The following is a 19,470-nucleotide window of genomic DNA, read 5'->3' as shown; positions in this document are numbered from 1 at the left end:
TTTCTTTTTTTTTTTTTTTTGTAGAGACAGAGTCTCACTTTATGGCCCTCGGTAGAGTGCCGTGGCCTCACCCAGCTCACAGCAACCTCCAAGCTTCTGTGCTTACGCGATTCTCCTGCCTCGGCCTCCCGAACAGCTGGGACTAGAGGCGCCCGCCACAACGCCCGGCTATTTTTTGGTTGCAGTTTGGCCCGGGCCGGGTTTGAACCCGCCACCCTCGGTATATGGGGCCGGCGCCTTACCGACTGAGCCACAGGCGCCGCCCGGGCTTTCTTTTTTTAACTGAGTACTTATGGGAATGGTGTCACCAGGGGAGGTTTTAAAAAATATTAAAAGTATTTCTTTATTGGCCTTTAAAAGAGGATTGATTCTTCTCAGTCTAGTTGATCAGCCACCACGTCTATCTGACTGTACCAATGGGACGCAAGGCAGGAATGAATGAGTTCTGAACGTTTTCAGATCTGCAACTCTGTGAACAGGCAGAAAAACCTTCACTGTCACTCACAGTGACCCTTTGGAACTGGTTCTTGGTAGTATTCTTATTAAAGTATTAGGCATGGGAGGTTCTTGGAAACCCAAGAACAAAGAGAGACTTCATGGGAGCAAAAGAGATAATTCTATTTATAATCCACCTGCTTTCCTTTTTTCTTTTTCTTCACAACCACATTTATTGAATACATAATAGATATCAGGAGCAATAATAAGCTGTGAGGATTCACTAAGGAAGAAGAGTAGGTTTTTGCCCTCCAGGAGCCCATGATCTGGTGGAGGAGACATACATGTGAACAAATTATTAAGGTGCAGTCAGAGATATTGTGGTGGCCTGAAAAAATGGTATGTCCAAGTCCAACCCTAGCACCTGTGATTATAAACTTATTTAGAAATAGGGTATTTGCAGATGTAATTAATTTAAGGGTCTCAAGATGAGATCATCTTCAATTTAGGGTATGCCCTAAACCATTGATGTCCTTGTAAGAGGAAAGGGAGGGAAATTTGAGACACACGCACACAGAAGATCACATGCGATGGAGGCAGAGATTGGAGTGATGTAGTCTCAAGCCAAGGAGTGCTAAGGTTTCCAGCAGTCATAAGAAGCTAGGAGGTGACAAGGAAAGATTCTCCCTTAGAGCCTTCAGAAAGAACCATCCCTACCAACCCCTTCATTTTGAACTTCTGGTCTCCAAAATGGTGAGAGCAGTCCTTTCTGTTGTTTTAAGCCACCAGTGGTGATTTATTACAAGAGCCCTAAGAAAGTATTGTAGCTATGGAGAACATGCTATGCAGGAAGGAGCAGGGGCAAATGTGTCTAAGGAAGAATTGGGAAAGGCTTCTTAGAGAAGGTGCTATTTAAGTGGAGTGTTAAGAACAGGTCACCAGGTGCCCAATGAGCAAAGGACATTACAGGAAGAGGAATACAGCAAAGACAATAAGCAGGATGCCTTCAGAAAGTGCTACTGGGATATAGCCTGTGATACAGAGAAGGAGAGGCAAGAAGAAAAAGTGGAGCAAAATTGTGAAGGCTTGTTATGATACTCTAGGGAATTGAATTTTTTTCTAGGCTGCTTATTCTTCTATGTTATACTGCAGTGTGCCTGTGAGGTATATTGTAAGTCATTATGAGGACTAAAACACTGACGTCTTCTAAAAATGATGAGTTTTACTTTTAATTGGAGAAGATGAGGTTATTCTGGTAAATAAGTCATCCTTATTCACTTGCATTTTGATTTGTTTCTTCATTGGGAAGGAGGCAAGGCTATATTCAGGAACCGTGCAGACTGTGACTCATTGGTATATAGGAATATCTATTCTATGTATATCAGGAAAGTGGTCAGAATCACTGCTTTGGACAATAAGGGTTCAATGGAAACTTTGAAATTGAACAGTAAGAAGATGATTTTGACTTTTTAGGATGACAACATTCAAAATGATGCAGGGAATGGACAACAATGGGAATATGCGTGTCCTGGGGAGCTGGTTGCTGCAGTTGTGACCTTGGTCAGTGGCTTTATGGATGGAAAAGTGAGGGGAGCCCAAGAAATCTTTCTGAGATGGAAATGATGAGGCTGTGTGATGAGGGTGATTTCCCCAAAGCTTGGTGAATAATTGAATAATGATGCCATTGACTGAGTTAGGAAATAGGAGAGGAGGAATAAGTTTGTGGGAGGTCATGAATTTGGACATATTTGGTTTGAACTGACTATAGGATACCCAGGAAAAGAACCCTGCCTGGATTCTTTCAGAAGATTGAATTCTGGGTGTTATCACCAATTATAGGGACTGATATCATGGTGGGAAACTACCTAGTTGAGGAAGTCTTTCTAAGGTATACACCTTTGAGGAGGACCACAAACAAAGCTTTATAGGAACATTTTCATTAGAGATGAAAGAGGGTGAGCCAGTTAAGAGGTCTGAGAAAGACTGGCTGGTTATATACATAAAGGTAAGAGGGGACAAAACAAGAAGGCTGCCTTGAAAACCAAAGATGAGCAGGGCTGCCATAATAAATGTGGTGGCTTGAAACAATAGGAATGTATTCTCTTATAGCTCTGGAGGCTAGGAATCTAAAACCACAGTGCTGGTGGGCACACCCTCTCCCAGGGCTCTGGGGGGGAATCCTTCCTCCCTCTTTCAGCTTCCGGTGGCTTCTGCATTCCTGAGCTTGTGGTTGCACAGAACCAATCTCTGTCTCTATCTTCACATGAGCTTCTTTTTGTCTCTGTGTCTCAAACCTCCCTCTCTTTTTCCTCAGATGGATACTAGTCATTGAATTCAGAGCCCACCCTACAAAAGGATTTCATGTTGAGATCCTGAACTTACCAGCAAAGACCCTATTTCCAAGGTTACATTCACAGCCACCAGGGATCAGGTCTTGGACATATCTTTTCGTGGATCACAACCCAAACCGCTATTCCCAATCTAAGTGAATTTCAGGGAGATGACCAGACAGAGAATCAGATTTGACAATCAATAAGGAGATTATTGATGACTTTTATCAGAAAAGTTTACTACAGTTGTTTGCTGGAAGTCAAAGGAAGGGGTCCAGCAACATACAGGAAAATTAGTACTCTTTTAGGATATCCATTCAGCTTATGATTTGAAAAACCTGAAGGTACTGACATGGTCTAGTGGTCTCCTGAAAGGAGGCTATAGCTTTAGAAAATGACTGTACAGGCCCAGAGAGGTTACTGCTTAGTATTTTGCATGAGACTGGGGTGGGGGTTGGGGGTGGGCACATGGGAGCGATCAACCATCCATGTTTTCTTGGGCCTGAGAGGTTTTCTGAGACATGGGACTTCAATGCTAAAACTGAAAGTTCTGTGAGAACTGGTTACTGTAATTAAGGTACAGAGTTGTTCCTAGGACCCAACAAGAGCTCTTGCCTGGGAACAGTTGCAAGTGAACAGAAGCAGAATGTAGCCGCTGATAAACCAATGCCTAGCAGAGAGAGAGCTGGGGCAGGGAGGGGTATAGATTTGGGAAGTAAATACCCATCTCTAATCTGCTGGCTTAGCCAGAGGGCTGAGGATCCCAGGCTGCAGTCCAATGAGTTCATTCTCCAGGGTACACAGCAGGGCAGAGAAAGGCTGAGAATAGATCTGGAAGTTCCAACAGCAAGCTGCCACCAGAGGTGTCTTACTGTGTGCTGAACATTGTGCTGAGGGCTTTACCAAAGTTACCTCCTTTATTCCTCAAATCCACTCTGAGAGGTAGAGATCCTTATCTCCACACTTACACCATATAAGGAATCCTAAGCTCTGAGAGGAACTAATCTCAACTCTTGTGCTCAAACATTTCTTTTCTACTTTATGGGTTCATACTTCTCCAGATGTTGAAAATACAGAAGTAAAGCCTTTGGTTTTTGCCTTCCAAAAGCACCCAGTCTTGAGCACACCCAGTCCCCTGACATTAATTTATTCAAGTCATTTGAAAGAGCATTTATTCAGAACTTGTTATGGGCCAGGAATTCTTCTAGGACTTGAACATGAATTAATGAACAAAAACAGACAAAAAATCTTATCTAATAGAGTATATACTCAAGTGGGGTCAATGGGAAGTATGTAAGTAAATATATTAGTATTCTCTTGGGCAATAAATGGAATGAAGAAAATTAAAACAGGATATGGGGGCTGGGTCAGCTAGTTGGTGATTTAGCTGGGTCCCCCACACAGCCTGGAAATGTTCTCCGTATTTCTGGGTAACAACATCTCATCATAGCTAGAATCGTTGAGCTAGAATGGTCTGTGCCAGGCACCATTCAATGCTCTGTAAATGTGTTATCTAATTTAATCGTCCTGTGAGGTAGGTTGTTTATGATTTTGTTACAAATGAGGAAGTTGAGTCGTAGAAACTGAATAACTTGATCCAATACTGTCAGTTTGTGTGAAGTCACATGTTCTAATTCCAGAAACCATTCTCTATTTCCCATTTTCCACAATTGTTGTTTCTGATCTTAACCATTCTCCTCAGCTGCCTACCACTCAATGTACTTTTTGTTTGTTTATTTGTTTTTGACAGACGTGAAGTCTCCTTCTACCCCACAGAGGTCACCAGGCAGAGAAGCTCTCAGCAAACAGCTTTACTCTCCATCTTTCACATTGACAATATTCCTCTTCCCAATTACAATTACTCTTTTTCATCCATGCCCTGGACCCCATCTCCTTTCCTTGGGAAGCATTTCCATCTGATGACTTTATCAGAAGGGATTAGGGAAGGGTATAAAGGATGCTATTGACATGTAGCTGCCCATTTAGCAGGAGCCTATGTAACAGCCTCTCAAATGTGACATTGGTGAGTTCTCTGGAGGCTTCCTGGAGACCTCTACACTGAAATCTCTGAGATGTGCAACACACTCTCTGGCTGACCTCAAGGACTTGCACCCAGCAATTGCTTGAGGAGGTCAGCCTTAAATTAGCATATTCTCCCTTTATAACCAAATCTCTTACAAACATCTTTGTATCTTCACAGTCTATTCTTTCCACCATTAATTTCTCTTTAAACTTTTTATACTTGGTTTTTCCTATACCTTTACTGAAACTACTATTGCATAGGTCACTAAATAATCTTTTTCTTTTTCTTTTTTAAGACAGCCTTATGTTATCACCCTCGGTAGAGTGCAGTGGTATCATAGCTCGCAGCAATCTCAAACTCTTGGGCTTAAGTGATCCCCTTGCCTCAGCCTCCCAAGTAGCTGGGACTATAGGAGCCCACCACAATGCTATTTTTAAAGATGAGATCTTGCTTTGGCTCAGACTGGTGTCAAACTCATGAGCTCAGACAATCCACCCACTTTGGCTTCCCAGGGTGCTTGGATTATAGGCATGAGCCACCGTGCCTGGCCCTCCAATAGTCTTCTTGTTGAAAGAAGTATAAGCCAATCCTGGTTATATTTTATAAAGTAGGATTGTTAATATAAATGAACCTTTAATTATTAGAAAGTGAGTAGTATAAGGGTGTCTGGAACTAAGCAGGGTTATTAGGGATACATTTAGGACTGAACAGAGACCATTCTGCTCACATCACTGCAGTAGAATTTTTTCTCCTCATCTTTAACTTCAAGATTCAGAGATTTCCTGCGCAAGTTGTCCTCAGCTGAATGTATAACTCAGCTTTCTTCCATGTGGCATGCATATTCCTAAGAAGATTATCTATCACTTACCCTATATGTTGGGTTGGAACAACATGTGGAAGCTCTCATCAGCACGGAACTGTGGGGATAGTGGGCTGCGTGTCTGTAGAGGTTGCATTTGCCCATTGATCTATCAGAGGCTTCTATGTATTTTATGGCATCTGTAGCCCTGAAGATGATGTTCACCAGTTGACCTATGCTCATCAGTATCTGCAACCTGAACTTGATGTTTTCAAGGATAATGGCAACTAAGGTCTGTTTCCTCATAAGCTGCCAGACCCCCACCAGAAGCACAGGTAGGAGTTTGGAGCTGGTGGCCTAGGACCATACAGTGTCCCTTAGACAGGCTGTACCTACTCACACAACCCACAACCTCACCAAATGTCTCAGAAAAGACATCCAGGAATTCAGGCCCACCAGTCATGGATCCCTCCATTTCATGGACCTTGTCTACAGGCGACTGCTCTGTGCTCATGAAGCACACCACTCAGCTCCCCCAGGGAGCAGCCTGCACACCCATGGAGGGACAACTTATTCTAGCACAATAATTTTGGAGATCAATGGTTGTTTTTTTATAATCCTCTGATATGACCAACATCATTTTGATGTGTTTTAGCATTTTGATATACTAAAATCTTTGGATCACGAAGACATGATTCCAAGAATCAGAAAAAGCTTCAAGCCTAACATCCCTTTTAGATTTTTGGTTTAATATGAGTACAGCATTCCAGGGTTTGTTCCAAGCCTTGTAATTTTCAAAGCTTGGTTTTCCCCCATGTTTTCAAAGATTATGAAGTTTTCACAGAATCACTCTCATGATAAATTCCCAAAAGACTGATACTTAAAGTGAGTTCCCCTGACATACTGTAAATGGGAAAAATCCTTTTTAATTCTTCTTTTCCAGGAAGATCATTCCTTATTGACTAATAAATGTTTTCTTATGATAGGTCACAATGCAGAGCCCACATCTCCCCTTTTAAATTGTATCGTTGGATTTGTCTTGGGGACTTCCAGAGCTACATCAGTAAGCTACAAACTTCCTGATAATGTCTGGGATTACTCTTACATATTTTCTCTTCCTTCTAATGCAGAGAATTTAAATCACATTTAAATCATTGGTCTTAATTTCCTGGTGTTCAAAATGAAAAGGCGAACATAGTTCTTAGTCCTCACAAATGATAAAAATAAACACTCTAAGATAAAAACTAAGTGGTAAATATTGATACTAACCACTAAGTGGTTTCTGCCCATGAGTGGATCTCAGACCATCTCCACCCTTGCCTCCAAGCAGCTCCCATTGTGCCAATGAGAAAGAACAGAGGTTGGGTGGTTTGTCTAAGAGCATGTGGCTCATGAGTGGCAGAACTCGATTTTGAACATGGGCAATCTGACTCCAGGATCTTTCATCACAACACCAGGCAGCTTTGAGGAGCTCATCTCTTCCTGAGAGACAGAAAAGCTTTTCCAACTCCCTAGTTCTATAGTTTATAATTTGGAATGCTATAGAGAATTCTGAAAGAAAGAGCAGGCCCAGTTCTTCATGATCCTTCTTTGTTGAAAGTGGAAGATTTAACCTAAACATGCAAATTGGTAGACAGACTCCTGTAAGAAACCGACAACACGATCTACTCTTGGCTAATGGCATCTGTTTATGAATTTTTGTCACTGGCCATTTTTATTTTTGTGAAATACCTCCATTTATTCTTACAAGCAGTAAAAATATAAGCTATTGTGTATGTGTGGGCACATGTGTGAGAAGGAGGAGGAAGGGAGAAGAAAGAAAGGAGGGGCTGATTGTTCACAGAAATGTACACAAGGAAATGAAATGATAGCACATTTGCTGTTAGGGACCGAAAAGTCCTGACATTGGGAGTTCATTGGTGCCTTGATGTTATGTGGAAAAGTCTTTGAACTCTGACAAACGTTCTGCAGTCTATCCCAAGGAGTTTTGTCCTTAGAATTTTTTAGGGTTAGGATCAAAATCACTGAACATGGAGAAAAATACATTTTCAGCAATGTATTTTTTTATGTTAGGTGCTTAAGATTTAAAATGTGTTGGGACTGTTCACACTTGGTTAGCCTACAGTGGCTTTCAAACATATAAAACAACTTATGGCGGGGTTCACCTTATCTAGCTTGAATTTTGAAAAGACCTGGCATTGAGAGATTTTTTTGTTGCTTGCTTGGGGACCTATTGTCCAATTCCCTGTTAGGGTTGTACATTCAATTAATAGCTGGCCCCTACTTCAGACATTAGTCAAAATGGTGACAGTTCCTATTTATTGGTATTTGGGGGGTTATTTCAATATTGGAGAGGCTTACTGTTCCAGCCCCACTGCATGCATGCCTGCCATGTGTCTACTCATAGAAGGAGGAAGATGTGGGGCGGATGAAATCTTTGGCAGAGGAGGGCTGGGGTGAGTGCAGGCTATTGGCTGCAGGGAATATTTAAGCTGAAAATACATGAGGCAGAGGAGGCAAGGACACTGCTGTGCTTCATTTTCTAATGTACTTTCTTTTATTTGGCTTTGGTTTTGTAACTAAATTGAAATGTGGGAGGATCTTGTAGGTGTATGTATATTCTACATGAGAAATAGTTGTTTGATGATGCTATGAAATTTTTATTTCTTCAATCAGGTACCTAGCAATTCACATGGTCTTAAGCCACAAACATTACCTCATAAACGGCACCGTGGAAATGCATCAACAAAATTCAACCTACTCAAACCAGATTTTAGAATAACAGCTGCTGGTGCCCTGGCTCAGGAAGCAGGTGTGAGACCACCTACGGTACCAGCTCAGAGCCCTGCCTGTCAGCATGAACATGGGTCTGGGCTTCCCCCCAAGGTGCCAAATAACGCGGCAGCCAGGGTAGCAGCATGAAGATAAAATGCTAATCTAGTTTATATTTTGCAAGCACTTGGGTTAGTGCCAGAGGAACAAAAAAATATTATAAAACAACCACCCAAACCAAAGCATTCAGCCTGAAGCTAATATACTGGTACCTGTTTCTGAATAATATTTATGCTTTTCTGTTTATGGATTACCAGGCTTTAAAAATCCCCATGGATGGGGGGAGAGGGAGGAGATAGAAGTGGTTTAATCCATTGTAGGACAGCACTGCACATTTGTTTTTACAAGAAAGAACACGTAATATAAACTGTGTGAGTATGTGCTCCAGGGAGGACTAATGAAGAGTGGAAAACTGAGAGGGCCATCAAACACGGAGGGGGCCCCTCAGCCAGGGAGGTCCAAGGTTTTATTGCCTGAGAACCGTATATGTAACCCACTGCCAAAAGGGAAATGGGCTCCGCCCTACCTGCTCAAATGAAAGCTACAAAAGCAAAGGACAAACAGAGAACTAATTAGGAAATCGTTGCCCCCAAAGTAAAAACAGCATGAGGGCTCTCTGCCATGGGATGGCCCCCCCACCTTTCAGTTCTGAGAGACAGGCAACATCAAGTCCATACCCGTAGGAAAGTTACTTTGCACGCTCTTATAAAGTCTGTCTTGCGTTCACTTACACCCAGCTTGGAAGTTTTTTTTTTTTTTAAATCACTGTATGCAATAGCAATTCATCTTAAAGTTCTGGTTAATTTTATAGTTTATTAAAAGTCTAAAGTTTTATGGTATAACTGAGTGTGGGCCAGGATTCAGTGTTAGTGAAAGGAACAAGTTGGCTGAGTGGTGCAGGAAGCTTGGGGCAGAGGAGTAGAAAAAAACTCCTTTGCTTTTATGAATTTCATCTTCATTTGAAGAGTGTCTGGATTTCAGAGGGTCACGTAAGCTCTGAGTAAGGTTGTTTATGGCAATGAATAACAAAGTGTATGGTGGACTGGGAGAGTTTTTATTATGTGGTCCCACGGCATTTTTTACACACTACAATTTATTTTCTGTGAAATTAATATCTGTGAATAAAATGTAATAGTCCAGTACCAAGGCAGCAGCAATTACACTGATCCTATTATGTATTTTTCTCTTTGGAGATGCAGTATCCTCTGATAAGGAAGGGGGAATTGAGCAAAGTATGTGTCTAAACTATTCTTAGTTCAGCCTTGATTCTTATTTTGGACTGTCTGAGACCAGGTATAAGAAAGTTTATCACAATTAAAAATAGAAATCTGCAGGGTTATTCTAAGTTTCTAAGTTTTTCAATAAAACAGAAAAGACATTCCTTTGTATAAGCAGCTGGAGAGACTTCTTCATCAGGTATTTATTTTTTTTAATCAAAAAAAATTTTTAGGGCAGTTTCATGTTCACAGTGAATATTAAGTGGAAGGTAGAGAGATTTCCCATACACCCACTGCCTCCTCACATGTACAGCCTTCCATATTATCACATGCCCAACAGAGTGGTTCATTTACTGTCACTGATGAACCTGCATTGTCACAACTGTGACAACATCCACAGTTGACACCAGAGCTCACTCTTGGCGTTGTACATTCTGCGGGTTTTGACAAGTGAATGATGACAACCATCTACTCTGTCATGCAGAGGAGATTCACTGCCCTAGGAATCCTCTGTGCTCCACATGGTCATCCCTTCCTCCCCCTAACTTCTGGCAACAGTGGATCTTTCTGCTCCACAGTCTTGCCTTTTCTAGAATATCACAGAGTTGGAATCGTACAGTATGAGCCTTTTCAGACTGGCTTCTTTCTTGTAATAACACATGCTTCTGTGTGTTTTCGTGGCTTGATAGCTCATTTCTTTTTACTGCTAAATAATATTCCATTGTCTGGATATAAGTATTTAACTTCAAGTTAAGGATTCTGCTGAAGTGGAAGAAATGGAAAGATGGTTTGTGCTATATGGGGTAAAAAATGGGCTAAATAAATAGCTGTCTGCACCACTGAATGGAGCCACGCCATTTTTCTTGGAAGAACATAGCTGATTTTCCATTATGGCATACTCACTTTATTCTGGGAGTTTTCTCATTGACACAGGGAATCCCATTTGACTGAATTCTATAAATGTTGAACTACACAGCAATTATTAGTAAAGACAGAGCTTCCTGCTCACCCACGGCACACTGGATTCTTGGTATTTCAGGAATGGACTTTTCAGGAGAGAGAACTTCTCCTTCAATGACAATTTCCTGAAGTCAGGCCCCATGATGTGATGAATTTGCATGACATTCATGTGGCATCATACTTAAGAGTACTGGGCTCTGTTTTGTCAAAGAGGATGGTTCTGTACTGATAAATTTTAGCTTCCTTCGTTGTTTATTTATTTATTTGGCAAATTTATAAAGGAATCTTTATTCTCTTTAGATTGAATAGTGAGAGAAGTTTCCTATAAAAGGCAAAGCAGGGGTTGAAGAAATGTTTAAAGTTGATGTGAAGAATTTAAATTTGGGTGCTATTAACAGAATCAATTCTATAACCATGGTGCGTAATAAAGAAGATTAAAGAGCTGATTACCGTTTTTCTAATCCTGCTGGATGTTGGAGAGTTGACTTTAAACATTTTTCAGCTTAATGGAGAATGTGAGGAGACACATGGGTTCTGTAGTTTGTTAATGATGTGCTGTTAGCAGTTAGTTGAGTTCTGACGTGGAGGGGCTGGTGCTGCTGACTCAACATAACGGAATAAACATTTGACTCATCATGACAGAGCCTCTTTTCATGATGAAGGGCACCACTTGCTAGAGGGGGAGCAAAAAGATTGATTTACAGTCCCTTAAACATCAACACTGATGAATTCCAGATTGCCTGCCACCTTCACAGTGCTAGGAGGGGCACGATCGTGTCCCATCCCATGATCTGCCCTGCTGGAATGCTCTTATGCTGATAGTTGACCCCATGTCCCCTTCCCAAACCCTCAGGCTATCAAGGTGGCCTCTTTTGGTTTGAATTGAAGATGTTTTATTTCCACATTGATTTCTATTAAGCTTTGTAAGCAGGGCATGCAGAAATTCCCAGAATAGATTGCCAAAATATTATCTGTATAAACATAAAGAGAATCGAGGGTCAGTAAACAGTCACACTGAATTAAGGGACAGATTCAGCTCTCACCATATGCTAGCCACTGAGTTAGGTAATGCGGATGTTTAGATGAATAGACACGACCGCTAAGCTTGAGGAGTTGACGGTGGTGTGTGGTAGAGAGTTATATAAACAAATGCTTTCAGCACAGCATGAAAGGGCAACAGTACAAATATAAACATCAGAGTAATTAACTTTGTGGGGGACCAATGTGAGGAGTGTGTCATAGTAGGCTTCATTGAATTCTCTAGGTGGGCAAGAGGAGGTGGGAAGGACCTTCTAGGCAGAAAGACTTGAATGTCCATGACACAGAAACGTGGTATGTTGTGGTAATTAAAAATTCATTATTGCTGTCCCATAAAGATGGGAGGTTGAGGTTAGAGCAGCTGAGCACCTTGAGATACAAATGGAAGCCATACCAGGAGACAGTTTGTATACCATTGCTAAGGCACCTGTGTTTGGCTTGTAGACACTGGAGTGGGGGTGGGTGCATGGGAGAATTAGGGGATTTAATCAGCAGGGTGACCGAGTAGATAGATGTTTGTGAGCATCAAGGCAGGTGATTCAGAAGAGGACAAGATGGAATAGAAGGAGACCAGTTAGGAAGCAATAATCAGATTTCATGTGAGAGATTGTGGCTTCCAGAACTAAGAAGACTGAAAACATGATGAAACAGAAGAAAGAAGACAAAGTTAGATGAAAAATGGACAGACTTTGGAGATCTGGTTAAATGTGGGGGAAGAGGGAGGAATATGGTCAATTTCTGGCTTTCTGTCAGGGGAAATTAGTTTCCACCACATTGAAGCCACAAGTGAGGTAGAAAATACCTGGGGAGAAACAGAATTTGTGAGTTTGCATGGTGTGCTAGTAATTGTGACAGTGTTAAAAATGAGAAACTCAAGGTTGGGCACTCTGAAATTGGAGGATCTGTGGGACAGCAGGTAGAGGGGTCCAGCAGATGATGAGATGTGAGCATCTGGACGTGATGGTCAGGTTGTCTATACTTCATTGGGACTCTCACATTCAGCTGATTCGTTACACTAAAACTCAAGTATTTGATGCTACTTGCCGGAAGTATAGGTTGGCAAGGTTCTAGTTTCTAAGATATCTGTTATTCCACATATCATTCAGAATTTCTGTTTCAATTTCTAAGTGCTTATGGGTACGACAAAAATATGTTTCTTGTTCTTTACCTTTTCTTCTTTCAATGAAGAATTTTGATTGCACCTACTTTGAACTTGAAACAGATATGCCCCGTGTCTAAAATTCCAACTTTATCTTATCCTTTTTTCTCTTTCCTCATACTCTAGTCATTGTCCTATTTTATCTAATCTTTGCAGCAACAGTCTGAAATAAGTACTTCCTAGCTCCATTGTAAAGATGAGCAAATTGAGACAAGTGAATCTTCCATTTACTAACGCTACTGGAATTGGCAGAGTTGGAATATGAGCATGATTGATTTCAGTGCCAGTGTTTTTCACTGCTAACACTAACCCTAACCCTAACCCTCTGCTCTACTAAACCTAACACTATCCCTCTTCATTACTAACCCTAAAACTGTCCCTCTGCTCTACTAACCCTAACCCTATCCCTCTGTAGATTCTGAGGAAACTCCACAAAGCAGCTTGAAAACCATAGAATTAGATAATTTTTGATAGTCAGTGATTTTAATATCACCAAATGGGATCTTGATCACAGCTAGGGTAGCATTTTATTTTCTAATAACTTTGTATATTATTGACATATAATGTATTTAAAGTGTACAATTTGATGAGTTTTGACATATGTATACACCCACAAAAGCATCATTTACAATCAAGATAATGAACCTCAACCTCAAAACTTCTTTGTGACTCTCCCTACCCTCTGCCCTATTTTCAGGCAACAACTGATCTGTTTTTGCCATCAGTGATTAGTTTGCATTTTCTGGAGTTATATATAAATGGAATCATGAAGTGCTTACTGTTTTTAGGTCTGGATTCAGCATAATTATTTTGAGATGCATTCATGTAGTATCTGTTATTTTTTCCTCTTTATTGCCAAATTGTATTCCATTGTATGGATATACCACAGTTTGGTTATCCTTTCATTGACTGGAGGACGTTTTGGATGTTTTCCATTTTTCACTATTCAAAGGTACTGTAAACATTTGTGCACAATTCTTTGCATGGGTATATGTTTTCTTTTCTCTTGGAGAAATATATGTGGGAGTGGAATGGCTTGGTCATATGGTTAGCATCTGTTTAACTTTCTGTGAAACTGCCAAACTCTTTTCCAAAGTCATTGTGCAATTTTACATTCCTGCTGACAATATGTGAAGATTACAGTTCCTCTATGTCCTTTCTAGCCATGGTATGGTCAATCTTACTAATTTTAGTCATTCTGCCAGATGTGTAATACTATTGCATTGTGATTTTAGATTTGTATTTTCCAATGAACAATGATATAGAACATCATTTTACAAGCTTATTCACCATCTATGAAATGTCTTTGGTGAGGTGTCTGTTCAAACAATGTCTATTTTTAGAAAACTGAGTTGTTTTCTTATTACTAAATTTTGAGAGTTATTTATGTATTCTTGGTACAAGTCTGTTGTCAGATATATGATTTGCAGATATTTTTCTGGATCTGTGGCTTGCTTTTTTTACATTCTTGGTAATGGTCTTTCAAAGCATGGAAGTTTTTCATTTGCATGAAATTGAATTTTTTTTTTTTTTTTTTTGAGACAGAGTCTCACTCTATTGCCCTTGGTAGAGTGCTGTGGCATCACAGCTCACAGCAACCTCCAACTCCTGGGCTTAGGCGATTCTCTTGCCTCAGCTTCCCAAATAGCTGGGACTACAGGAACCCACCACAATGCCTGGCTATTTTTTGTTGTAGTTTTAGCCGGGGCCAGGTTCGAACTTGCCATCCTTGGTATATGGGGCTGGTATTATGGTGATGCTTTTGATATTATTTCTAATACATATATATGCATTTATTACTACAAATTTCCTTATAGATAATGCTCAGTGGCATACTACAAATATTGATGTTATGTCCTCCTCATCTGTATTAGTGTAAATACTTTTTAATTTCCATTAAATTTCTTCTATGACCTATGGAATATTTAGAAATGTGCTACTTAATTTCTTAATAGTTGGGGATTTAATAATTTTCTGCTATTGATTTCTAATTGAATTCTACTGTGGTAAGAGAATATATTTTGTATAAATTAAAGCCAATTATATTTATCGAGACTTGTTTTATGGGTCAGAATATAGTTTATCTTGGACAATGCTCCTGTACACTTGAATAATATTGTTGGCTGGAGTATTCTACAAGATATCAATTAGGTCAAGTTTATCGATAGTGCTGAGTTTTTTATATTACTGATTTTTTGTCCACTTTTAAAATCAATTATTGAGAAACATCTATTGAAATCTATTTCTTCTTGCAGTTCTATCAGCTTTTATTTTATGCCAAAGCTCTGTAATTAGTGAATAAATATTTACGCACCTCTTGATTAATTGATCTGTTCCATTTATTACTATGAAACAACTTCTTTGACACTAGTAATATTCTTTACTTTGAATTCTACTTTGATGTTATTATAACTGCTCCAGCTTTCTTCTGATTTGTGTCAGCATTTTTCATTTCTTTATTCTTTTGTGTCATCATTTTTCATTTCTTTATTTTTTTTTTTTAATGAGTGTGTTTTTAGTTTCAGAATATTGTGGGGGTACACACATTTTGGTTAGATAAATTGCTTTTGTACAGTTTGAGTCAAAGTTATAAGTGTGCCCATCACTCATGTAGTGTGCATTATACCTGTTAGGTATGAATTTACCCCTACCCACCCCTCCTACCTGTATGGTGTCCATTGAGTTTTATTTCCATGTGCGCCCATGGGTGTTGAACAATTAGTTCTAATAGTGCGTACATGTGGTGTTTGTTTTCCCTTTTTTGCAATACTTCCCTTAGAAGAATGATCTCCAATTCTATCTAGGTTGTTACAAAAGGTATTAGTTCACCTTGTTGTAAAAGCTCAGTAGTACTCCAGAGTATGTATGTATGTGTGTGTATATATTACATGTTATTAATCCACTTGTGTATTAATAGGCATTTGGGTTGATTTCACATCTTTGCGATTGTGTTGCAGCATAAATTCACGAGCAAGTGTCTTTTTAATAGAATGCTTTTTTTCCTTTGAGTAAATCCCCAGTAGTGGGATTGCTGGATCAAATGGTAGTCTACTTTTAGTGCTGTGAGGTATTTCCATAATATTTTCTATAGAGATTATACTAGTTTTCAGTCCCACCAGCAGTGTGTAAGAGTTTATTTCTCTCCACAACCACCCCAGCATCTGTTGTTTTGGGACTTTTTGATAAATGCTTTTCTCATGGAAGTTAGATGATCTCTTCACTGTGGTTTTGATTTTCATTTCCCTGCTGATTAGAGATATTGAGCATTTTTCCATACCATTATCAGCCATTAGTCTACCTTCTTTTGAAAAGCTTCTGTTCATGTTTTTTGTCCACTTTTTTATGGGACTTTTTGATTTTTTTCTTGCTGATTTGTTTGAGTTCTTTATAGATTCTTGTTATTAGCCCTTTATCTTATGTAGACCAAGGTATTTTCACCCATTCTGTTGGTTGTATTTTTGCTCCACTTTTTTATCCTTAACCTGTGTCTTTCTATTTAAAGTACACTTATTATAGACATATAAAGTTGGGTCATTTTTAAAATCTAATATGACAGTCTGCAACCTTAAATTGGAGTATTTAGACTATTTACATTTAATGTGATTATTGATATGATTAGATTTAAATCTGTCGTCTTGCTGTTTGTCTCATCTATTCTTGTTACCTTTGTCCTCATTTTTTTCTTCTTTTGAATAAAGTAAATGTTTTTAAAGATTTGATTTTATCTAATTTACTGGCTTATTAGCTATAACTTTTTGTTTTATTATTTCAATGGTTGTTTTCTATTTATAGTATAAATCTTTAACTTTTCACAGTTTATCCTCATGTGATATAAATCACTTTATGAATTATAGAAGACCTTTAATAGTTTACTTTCATTTATATCTTTCCAATCTTTATGCTATTACCAGATATTTTATTTTTATGTATGTTATATTATTACAATTTTAGTTAGCCACAATTCATCTTCATAAAAAATTAAATAATGATAAAATTATCTTATTTATTTACCATGTAGTTACCATATCCAATGCTTTTCATTCCTTTATATAGATCTATATTTTCATCTGACATCATTTTCCTTATGCCAAAAGGACTTTATTTAACATTTCTTGTAGTGTAAGTTAGAAGGTGATGCAGTCTTCTGACTTTTATGTCTGAAAAAGTGTTTGTTTTTGAAAGACATTTTGACAGAATTCCAAATGGGCAGTTTATTTTTTCTTTCAGTACTTTAAAGATGTTGCTATACTCTTTTCTAACTATAATCTGTACATCATTTCTGATGAGAAATCTGTTTATCTTTACTCTTTCCTCTTTATCCTTCTTATGGAAGGTATCTTTTTTTTTGGCTCCTTTTAAGATTTCTTCTTTATCATGGGTGTTTATCTGCAAAGCATGCTAAGACTTTTGTTCAGGTCATTTTGGATAAAGGAAACCTGGAATAGGCCTGTATTGGGATATGGATTGTAGAAAATCAGACCGCTCTGGAAAGTAGCTGGCTAGGATTCCCCCATGTAAGGCAGGGGCCTCCAGTCAGGAGTCTCATGGTATGGAATGGGCCATATACCCAAAGGTAGAGGGAAGACTGAATCAAGACAACCCCATTGCAGGATTTTGACTCATTCCAGGATTTTGTGGTTGGTGACTGAGGCGTAGAGTAGGAAGTGGGTGTGGCTTAACCTACATAGGAAACATCAGAGATCTAACTGAAGTGCTGGGGGATGGAAGTTCTCAAAATGATCCAAAGGAAAAGGAAAGCAAAGTAATAGAAGGGTAGAAGGGCTAATTCTAAGGCTGTAATTACAAAGAAAACATTTAGATCTTATCTCTCTCTCCCTCCTTCCCTCTCTAGAGTTGCCAAGAAGAATTCCATTACTTTTTCAAAGTTGCCCTTTCCAAATGGGTAAGAAGTAAAAAGCACTTTGTATAAAATAACTAACTTATGAAATGATTTTGGAAAATATTCTTTAACTTCATGGAATGTTAATAGTTATTAAAAGCATTGTTAAGAAGCAATTTTGTATTAGAGATTTTGGAATAATATCAGGAAGTTAAAAAGCTCCAAAGAAATGTTACTATTTTCATTTAATTTATTAACCTTAAAAAATTTTTACATTTGATCTAATTTTGTGTTGACTCCCTATTGTTTGCCTCCTGCTCTGCAAGGACAAGTTCCTACAGTCTATAGCTATCTTTGCAAACAGGGCACACCTCTAAATGCCTTTGTTTAATCTGCTTAAGTAAATTACTAATCATCTTTAAGCAGGGACGAGTCCAAAGTCACCACATGAAGGATAATTCCTAATAGTTTTTTTCAGCAACAACTTTCTCCTTCTCTTGCCAAGCTAGTCAGCAGTCTGGCAGTTTGGTTTTTGCAATGAATCAGAATATATGTGCCAGGCCATTTGCACCATCTGCTACAGGAGTGTCATGGGAGAGAGGACTGTGAACACCTGGTGGGCTGACGTTAAAATGTCAGCTCCGGGGTAAACATCAGCTTCAGTCATGAAAGACCAAGGGAGCAAAAGCCTGGGAGGAAGAGGAGCTGCTGGTAGCAGCAGAAGAGCCACACCTGTTTCTGAACTCAGAGGAATGTGCACATATATGTATGTATGTTTGTATGCATGCAATTTCAGCATCAGTAACTTTTTGGAATCTTAATGACAAGATCAGGTTGAATTCTCGGGAAAGGTAAAGGAGCGTTAGGTAACATTACACACACAATTGATGTTATTTGTAGAAAGAACTGAATACCATGCATATATTTATGTCATTTATGGCCAACTTGGAGGGAGATTTCCAAGTGCATCCTTCAGGAATAAATCTAAAGCCGTGGGCTTGGAAACGCTCTTTTATGTCTCCTCATGTCATATGCCCTCTGATATAACTAATTTTAGTTTCTTTATTATTAAGGAAATATTCAATATCTCTCAATTTTTAAGGTGATTGAAACATCTGTCAGTTGAAACCAACCTAGAGAGCTTAAGGATGTTGGTTTTGAGTAACAAAACACCTGGCACGATGGGAGAGGAATTGTGAGCCATTTTCCAGTTGTATAGGCTATTGAAGCTGACCCATGACTATGAAAGCTCCCTGTAGAAATAAAAATGGCTGTCTTCTGTGTAGTGTTATCCAGCTTAAATGTACACATACATGTTCATGCACATATTCACACACACATATTCTTTCCTCATCACTGGTGGTAAGCAAGGAGTAAATATCATCATCAGTATCATAAATAATATGATCTTGTTTGAGTTCTAAGTCATATAGTCAGTAGTGGAGCCAATTTTCAAGCACAGGTTCTCCTAGTCCCAAGGACCATGAATGGGATCCATGGTGCATGTATTCATACTGCACCAGGCTATGTTATAAGGTCTTTGTCCATAAGTACTAACTTGCCCATCATCAACAGCAGGGCCAAGGAGGTCATATAGGAGGATCTATTTGACCTCATTGGTGTCAATTTCAAAAGTCTAGATGCTAACTTTTGTAAGACAAACTTACTGCAATGAACATAAATGTAAATCACTTTTCCTGGCTGCTATGCAGTTACAATTTTGGCATACATCTAAAATTCACATCTCTAATTTCTCCATTTCTACTGTTTCATCTCTCATCTGCTATCATTTTCTCTGTCTCTTAGTTCAGCCTGTTACAGTTTTTTCCCAGGGCAC

This window comes from Nycticebus coucang, chromosome 12 (genome assembly GCF_027406575.1).
Source record: "Nycticebus coucang isolate mNycCou1 chromosome 12, mNycCou1.pri, whole genome shotgun sequence".
Lineage (NCBI taxonomy): Eukaryota > Metazoa > Chordata > Mammalia > Primates > Lorisidae > Nycticebus > Nycticebus coucang.
Note: the sequence above shows the minus strand (reverse complement) of the source record.